The following is a 9104-nucleotide window of genomic DNA, read 5'->3' as shown; positions in this document are numbered from 1 at the left end:
CCTACCTAAGAACCAGTGGTCCACCACGGACATTAACATGTGGCCAGATATCAATTTTGGCGACATTTATATGTACTTGATATCGTCACCGGGAGAATACACACAACGGAGCCTGCAAGCATGGAAAAGCCTTGACGCTTGGGCGTTCTTCAAAGCTGGATTTGTTGGTGAAATTAAGGTGACCAGGACCCCGAAGGATGTTCTAATCGTGTGTGGACAGGTTTGTACTTTTTTATTTTTTACTTAAACTTTATTGGAAAGTTGTAATCTAGCATTCTAGCCATACTTTGGCAGTAACTCTACCGTTATGTATTTGTGCAGGTAAAACACAGCCAGCGAATGAATGAGACACCACTGAGGGATGGCTATCCTACACCATTAGCACATCTATATGATTCAGAGAATCTTGGCTTAACCTACAGTGAGCTTTGTGACAAATGTGACAAGGTCTTTGAAGAGTTATTGATCACAGATGATCAGTGTAAGCTTGTTGAACAGGAGACAAGGCGACAGACTAAAGAAGAGATGTGGTATGTCTACAGAAGTGGCAGGATTACTGCTTCCAGGTTTGGTCAAGTTGTAAAGAGCAGAGATAACAAGCCCCCCAAATCACTTCTAAATGACATGCTACCCAGAGTCAACAAAGTTTAAAAGTGACCCAACAAGGTATATATTATATATTTTTTAATGAAAAGTAAATTGATTTGTTTTTATGAGGTCTTGTTTAGCCCCGTCCTTTTTATTAGTGAACAATTTGAAACACACACACAAACACACACATATGTCTGTCTGTCACTGTAATGAAAAGTATAAGAATGTATATGGTAAACAGAAAATATGAAATCATGAGAGACACTATCATTTAACATGTGAGGCAATAAAGGTCAAGTGGGAAGTCTGTTGGTTACTAATCAAAAGGATGGGGCTATATAAAACCTCAAAACACTGCAGTTATGGACATGTATATTAATGCACCTAACCTAAGTTATATCAAATATTTCTAGCTGGGGTATTCGTCATGAGACCACGGCCAAGGAGAAATACATAGAGTCGGAGTCATCAAAGCATCTCAATTTTGAGGTTCCCCCCACTGGATTCTACATTTCTCCACAGTACCCTCATCTTGGTGCATCACCTGATGGGAAGGTGTCTTGTGACTGTTGTGGCTCTGGGTGCTTGGAGATAAAATGTTCCTACTCAGCACAAGACAAGACACTGTCAGAACTGTCAAAAAAAAGAGACTTCTGTTTGGTTGCATCCTCATCCTCAGATGTGACACTGAAACTCAACTGAAAACACAACTATTACTTTCAAGTCCAGTGCCAGCTTCATGCTACACAATCATCATACTGTGACTTTTGTGTGTGGACACCTACAGAGTTACATACTGAGAGAATAGCCCCAGACGCAAATTTTGAAAGTTATGTTATGAAGGCAACAGTGTTTTTTAAGTATGCAGTGTTGCCTGAATTGCTAGGAAAATGGTTTTCACGAAATGAGAGTTCATCTGAGCTGTAGGACAGCTTGTGTTTAGGGGAGATCAATTGCACTCAAAAAAGGGATTAGCACATTTATACACTTGACACTAGTTATCACAATGATAACTACTGAAATTGTAAAAAAAAAAGAAAATGTAAAAAAACAAAAAAAGCAAAAAGTGTATCACTTATTTGTCAGCCTTGCTGGGGATTCAACATAAACAAACCCTTGTTTTTGTTACATATAGTTACCGTACCTGAAAATAAATATTCTCTGAAAATGATGCTATGTGAAATTTATTTCATATAGTTACATTTCTTGTTCTTTACTTGCATTATATATGAAAATCATGTCTTACAGTTCACATTCAAGATAATCAAGGTTGGGGAAAAAAAACCATTTTAGACCAACAGTGGTGATATGGCTATTTGAATAACGTTGATATTAACTGATAACTGATATTCACTTCAACCCGAAGGCACTATGACGACTATGACTTCACACAGATTACAGAGAGCACAACATGAGAACACAATCTTGTCTATAAGGCTGTCCTCCACTGTGTCATCCTGTTTCACTCTAATGAGACTTACAGGCAGAGTTGAGCTTAGAATGGAATATTTTTGCCTCAAAACTCCAATGACTCTTTCAACATGGATTCTCACACGAGAAATTTCTCGAGCATGCTCAATCTCTCTTTTTTCAAGCTGCTTCTTTCCTCGTGTGAATGGAGGTGTTTTTAGTTCAGCACAATGTAAACCAACACTATCCTGTACAGTGAAACCCCGGTCAGCAAGTACCAAGTCCCCTGGCATGAGCTTGTCAAGGAACCCACTGTGTTCAGTAATGTGTTTGTCTGTAACACGTCCACCCCAGGCCTTTGACACATAGATGCTTCCTTGAGGAGTAATTGAAATAAGAAATGTAATAGTGTTGTGGTGTTTGTAGCTGCTCCATGTTTGAGCTCGAGCTTTTAAATCTGAAGGACGCTCTATGAACACCTCAAAGCAGTCAATGATGCTCACACATTTTTTGAAAAAAGTCCTAAAAGACATTGGTAAGCTGCATCTTATATCTTCTCTTTCTGGCCACAATATCAGGTGATGAAGCCTGCTTGCCATAACATCTACCCAAAGGTGAAAGATTCTAGATACAGTTGACTGGTGAATGTTAAAGAGGTAACCTAAAAGTTCCTCAGACAGATTGAGGCGCAGTTTCATCAGTGTAAGCAGAAGTCTCTGAGTTTCAGTGAGTGACTGTTTCGCAGTAGGAGGTAAACCTTGTGACACAAAACTGAACACCAACATGAAAGTCTGCAAATTTGGTAGTCCTGTGAAGAATTTAATTTTTCTGTCATCAAATTGTGAAGGATCAAGAGTACGATGTTTCAACTCACTTTCTAATGTGTTAACTTTATCCCTAAGTGATTGACATTCAGCGTTTAAAGATTTAATCTGTTCATGTAATGAGGCAATGTCATTGTGCGTTTCCTCTGTCTGGACCTCAATGCCTGGGACTTCAACAATCTGTTCCTCTGCAGCTGATGCCTCTGGTGCAGGACATTGCTGCAGGTTCAGAAGAGCTGAGGCAGCGAGCGCTCTACTTGAGTTGACAAGTCTTTTCTCAGAAACATCTTGAGATCGCAGATATCTCTTCAACTTGATCACAGCCCGAGTTCGATCGGTGGTGGAGGTGAAACAGAATAAACTTGGCACGTAGTCAGGGTGTAGCAGTTCATCACTCTTTTTTCCTTAAACAACAAAAACAACAACAAAAGAACATTTAAATTTTAATAGAAATATAATATACTGTATAATTCAATTTGTTTATGTAATGGTGTTCTCACATATGTCCCGTTTCAGCCCTCAAAACACGTACTTGTCTGGGACCCCCATGGGAGCCACCAAATTAGCTTTGTAGGAGTTTTTTCTTCTTTTACATTTTAGATAACCACATTAACCCTAGCATCCCTACTCTGGATAGAACATTTGCATAAAATAGCAGATCTACAAGCTCACAATGTGACAGTGTGAGCTTGTAGAGCTGATACTTTAACAAAGAGGTTTGTGTAGAGGGAAATAAAGAGCAGACCAAGTACAGAGCCAAGGGTAAAGTTGAGAAGGTATTGAGGGTTTTGTGATTAAATATAACTTTGAAATGTCACATTGACATGAATCTAACATACAGTATCAATAGAAAAGATCATGTGTAAATAATTAAACAAATATATTAATTTACAAAACACATTATAGTCATGAAGCTCTCCCTCTCAGCTAAGGGGTCCTTGGCCTGAGAAACATTGAAGATGTTGTGGATATGATCCATCAAATATTATCGATAGCCACTCTCATATTTTATTGATATTTCTGTACAGTATATAAATCAAGTCTTACCAAAAGGTTTTGTAGCAATAAAGTATGTATCCAACAGGTTAGCATACAAAACAGCACTGTAGTGCTTCTTAGCCTGAACCAATGTCTACTACTGTATACATTATTAGCCTAATGTCTACTACTGTATACATTAGCCTTAGTCAGTGTTTCTCAAACTTTACATTTTAAGGTCTGACTCTCCCCTAGCCGCAAATTGCAACACTAGATTCTTTTTTATACTCGGATGAATCTAGGGTTGCAATACCTCCCATAGGGATCCAATGCATCAAAACGTTTTTTTGCTATCTGATTGTATTAAACGACTTCAAACTCACCAATATTGTGGCTCTATGGAGAGCTTGGAATTTACTCTTGCTATCTGCAAAGTGTTTGTTTCAGAAAAATCCACCGTAGAATTGTTATGATTTCTTTTCTGTCAAGAAATCCGAGCAGACATGGTTTATTTTCTAAGTGTTGAACTTCGGAAGCGCTCGTCTTCTATTTACGCAGCGTCCCGCTGCCTCCTGCATTATGTGACATTTAGAACCAGGTGGTACACAGGACCGCTGAGTGACTTCCCACAAGCGCTTCCAAACTCCAGCACTTAGAAAAAATAATCACCCGAAGCCAATTTCTTGATAGAAAGTAGCTCCTAACAATTCTACGGTGGATTTTTCTGAAACAAACACTTTGCAGATAGCAAGAGTAAATTCCAAGCTTTCCATAGAGCCACAATATTGGTGATTTTGAAGTCGTTTAATACAATCAGATACGTTTTGATGCATTGGATCCCTATGGGAGGTATTGCAACCCTAGATTCATCCGAGTATAAAAAAATCTAGTGTTGCAATTTGCGGCTAACTCTCCCCTTTGACAGTGTGCAAAGGGCACCAAATGGACCCGTTAGCGTGCATTTGGTTCCATTTACTGTATATACGAGTTAGTAGGGGTGTAACGATACATTTTAAGAGCGATTCGATACATATCACGATACATGGTTGACGATGCGATACATGGACGATATTGGTTCATTAATGGCGATACGATACGATTCGATTTAATTATTTAAAATCGATATAGTAACTATTTAGCAAAGAAATTAAATCTGTGTGAAAGGTGTGGATAGTGCAGGTTTTTAAGGGAAACGTGTATTATTATGGATATAAATAAGTAAACAGTGATTATCTGCCAAATACATGGTCATTGTATATTGACAAACCTGCACCTTGACATGAACCCAGAGATTACTCACATTTATCGATAGACCAGTGTAGCTATATGGAAAGGAAAAGTAATTAAACCCCTCCTTTTATTTTTTTCTTCTTAAAAATGCTCAATACAATGCACATGTAGGTAGTATCGATACAATCGATTCTTTGCACTGCCGAGTGCCGATACGATACAAAATAAAACGATTCGATTCGATTTTAGCTGTTTTCATTTCGATCTACTTCGATTTTTTAAGTTAAAAACGATATTTCGATACAGTTACTATATTGTTACACCCCTACGAGTTAGACTTGTCTGGGTCAATTTAGACCCCCATAAAGGAACCCACAGAGTCCATGGAATCCACTTTGAGAACCACTGGCCTAAGTTATTCATTAGCGGTTTCATAGTAGAATGACTCAAGTCTCGTTTTAACGCTATGGACCAGAGCAGTACATCAAGGTACAGCAAACATAATAAATCATATCAGGTACAGGTCTGAGTCTGAGGTCTAACGAAATTACATGTGGACAGAATGAGGACTGAAGCCCGATCATTGCTGAAGTGGACCCAGTGTTTGTTATAGTTTCCTGGCTGTTATAGTCCCAAGCATAACTCTTGCAGGTGAACTGACAATGTTTACAATGTTAATCCACCATTTGGTCCACATGAGGAAGACTCTTTTCGGTTCATTAAAAACGGGACATCATGTGAAAAGGCCCTTTTACATAATGGTGTATATATTAAACGTATGGAACAAAAATAAACTTTACATACCTGACACAAAATGGTTACCGCAAATCCATGTTTCCCTGTCTGGATTCCAGTTGTCTCGGCGAAGTGCGCGGATCCATATTCTTCTTTTTTCTTTCTCTTTAGGCAGTCTGTAAAATGATAACTCAAGTTCTTTTTGAACCCGTTTGAACAGTCAACGGCACAACAGCTCTTTCCCATTTTTGAAGTTTTTTTGCGGTGTTAAGAGCGAACGAAAAGCTGCGTCGCAACAGTGTTTACTGCCTGGAAAATAGTGATTTGCCACTCAGAGGGGCATGTCCGGCTGGCTTTCCCGTACGGTGACGTCACGCGCATTCCCTTTATTGTAAAGTACAATGTGATGTCATCAAGTTGTACTTTACAATACAAACCCCAAAATCAATCCTCCAGTTCTAGGCAACACAGAAGGGGGGGGGACTTTTTTCCTATTTCCACACATCTCCTCTAAGGTATATTAATGACACAGTTCAATATTGAAAATGGGTGGTCTTCCCTTTTAAGCAATCTTTATTAGATTGAGGTGATTATTGTTGCAACATATCGTACAGCAGTGATTCTCAACCATTTCGGCCCGTGACTCCACAACATAATCATAATTGAACTGGGGACCCCCACCCTGACACGCACTTGGAATTGTAGGAGTTGGGACATTACATTTAGTTTGACTCACTTACACAGGTAATTATTGTGAAAATAGCAGATCTACAAGCTCACAACACCTTGCAACTCCTTGTAGATCATCTATTTTCCACGTTTGTCTCTTTCTTATATTATTTGACATAGAACACTGTTCTATAGTATACAATAGTTTGTTACTTTTGAGGCAGTAATACAGTCTTTTACATTTCTTTTAAAGTCTTTTGCATTTCTTTTAAGTCTTTTTCATTTTCGTAAAATCATGTGTGGACCCCCACAGGTTGAGAACTACTGTCCTACAGTACCTTCTACGTGCCGTGGACCTCTCCATCATAAAGTTCATGTCGTCCCAATGCACCCATTGTTTTTTCTTCCCTCCGGCCGACCCACTCCTCTCCTGTTTCTCCTTGTCCCTCTTGTGTCTGGTATGTGTCCTTGAGGTTTTTCCACCGAGCCTTTGCGTCGGCCTCTGTGAAGTAGAAGCATAGTAGCATTAATTCAATGAATTGAGTAGAATGGACCCCAATGCAAACAAGCCATAGTGCCTTCTTGGATTTCAATATGAAAGTGGTACTAAACTATCCAGTAGGTCTGAGCTAAGCCAAACAGGGCCAAACACTTAATAATGACTGATCACTCACAGACTTTTCATTAATACCTGTATATATCAATTGTTGTAATAATAGATAATAATCACAGTTAAGAGTCAATTTATTTCTTACTGATAGTGATAGCTAGGGTACAAAGTGATTTGTGTTTGTATACAGGACAATGATACTGCAGATGTGTTTAATGTGGTGTGGTGTAGTGTTGTGTGATGGGGACCGTACCTATATTCCCCAGGTCATTTCTAATTATTAATAATAACTCTAAACACACAATAACAAGGAGACATTATGAATACTAGTGGGACAGGGGGCACTAAAGTGACATCTGGGCACTAGGGACATGTGGGCATTTTGATGAGAGGGCACCTATTGATTGATTGATTGAAGAATTCATTAGAAGTTTGCAATAGAAAAAAGTACAGTTTCATGACAGTACAAATCACTGGTACAAGGTCAACTAAAAGGAGATCCTAGAAAGCCGAGGCTTATTTCCACAGGAACCACACTTTAAGTATCTCATATAACATTGAAAGACAGACGGATAGAACATAGTACTTTATCTAGGATAATATCAGTTTCAAAAGCATAACATCAAAAACAAAAAAAGAGAAAAGGGGGGGGGGGGGGGAGCATGGGGGCTTAGTCTATTTACAAGTCACGGGTAGCAGCTGTCTGAAGGTGACTTTTCATACCAATTTTGAAGGAGGCTAGGGATTTGCTCTCCTTTAGGGCTTGTGGAAGGGCGTTCCACATGTTGATGGTGTAGCAGGAGAACGAGTTAGAGCCTAGACAAGTTGGCACTTAGGGGTGGAGACATCTGGGCACTATAGTGTGTGCCAGCGGCTACGTCATTGTAGTCTTTAGCGGCCATTTCTTGGGTCAAAACACAGGTGTTTCAATTGTTTGATTGCATAGAACTAATGCTATAGTCTAATCAGAACACCTGTGTAAGGCTGTGTTTACCCAAGAAATGGCCGCTCTTAGAACTACATTTGGCACACCCTATAGGGACATGTGGGCAACTGGGCACCTAAACTAGGATGTGCACATCCTAGTTACAGTGATCTCTTTTGTTGGTTAAGTGGGGAACATAATATTATATAGAACCTTTTTGTGGGGAGGGCCTGTATCTGATTTGTACTGTCCTGTGCTTTTCATACAAGAACTGCTAATAAAAGTATACACTGACTCAATCTATCGCCGTCTCTTTCGGGAACCTGTGTCGATTTTGTATTTTGAATGACGACGGTACGGTGTCACCGTGATCATAACGTGTCTGCTGTTAACTTTGCTGTGTTTAATGCGAGTCGCATTAAACACGGCAAAGTCAACAGCAGACACGTTATGATCACAGAGAGTCGTGTTTATATTTATACAACATTGCATTGATGATCATGACATTGTTAAACAACTATGAAAAAGTTACCGGAGCTGCCCGGCTAGTTAGCTACTTTAGCTTCATATGCGCGCAAAGCGTAGGCAAGCATGTACGACTATTGAAATATACTCACCAGTTAATTGAAGCTCTTCTTCAATCTCCTTCCAGGCGTTGTCTTTCAGTTCACTGTCTGTAACTGCTCCTAAGCTGTCCTTTTCCAGGCAGAATAACTTGCGCTCCAACTGATGTTTCTCAAGTGTTTCTTTTATTTTACACCCAAGATTAACAACGTGAAAAACTGAAATGATACAAATACATATTTTTAGCCATAATGAATAAAACAATGCAATAACCATTTACAACAATAAAAGGCAATGTAGTGAGTTAAACCAGACAAAATAACAAGAAACAATGATACAAAAACAAACAATAAAAGGTGACATACCGTGTGGCCTTCTGCTCTGAATATGTTTAGGAGAGTTAAGTTACTTTCTTGTAGAGAGCCTTATTTGCTCTGACTTATCTTGGTTTTTAGAGACCCTTCTCGGTAGACAGGGCTCTTCTCTACACACAACCTAGTGTGTCTGTTCTTCTCCTCTAACTAACCTGAACCTTGACAGGTGCACCTCATATACTAGCTCAGCTCTG

The 9104-nt window shown here is 39.2% G+C and overlaps 1 pseudogene across 1 annotated transcript; it reads right to left on the bottom strand.

Annotated features, from left to right (window-relative positions):
• Nucleotides 1-1969: 1969 nt before the first annotated feature.
• On the bottom strand, nt 1970-6014 carry LOC308307448 (annotated as a pseudogene). The gene is made up of 3 exons: nt 5838-6014; nt 2610-3229; nt 1970-1975 (listed from the first exon to the last, which is right to left on the bottom strand). The product of its transcript is annotated as an uncharacterized misc_RNA (transcript).
• Between the last annotated feature and the right edge of the window lie 3090 nt (nt 6015-9104).

This window comes from Nannobrachium achirus (assembly GCF_963921795.1).
Source record: "Nannobrachium achirus genome assembly, chromosome: 22".
Taxonomy (NCBI): domain Eukaryota; kingdom Metazoa; phylum Chordata; class Actinopteri; order Myctophiformes; family Myctophidae; genus Nannobrachium; species Nannobrachium achirus.
Note: the sequence above shows the minus strand (reverse complement) of the source record. Positions and strands in the feature narration are given on the sequence as shown.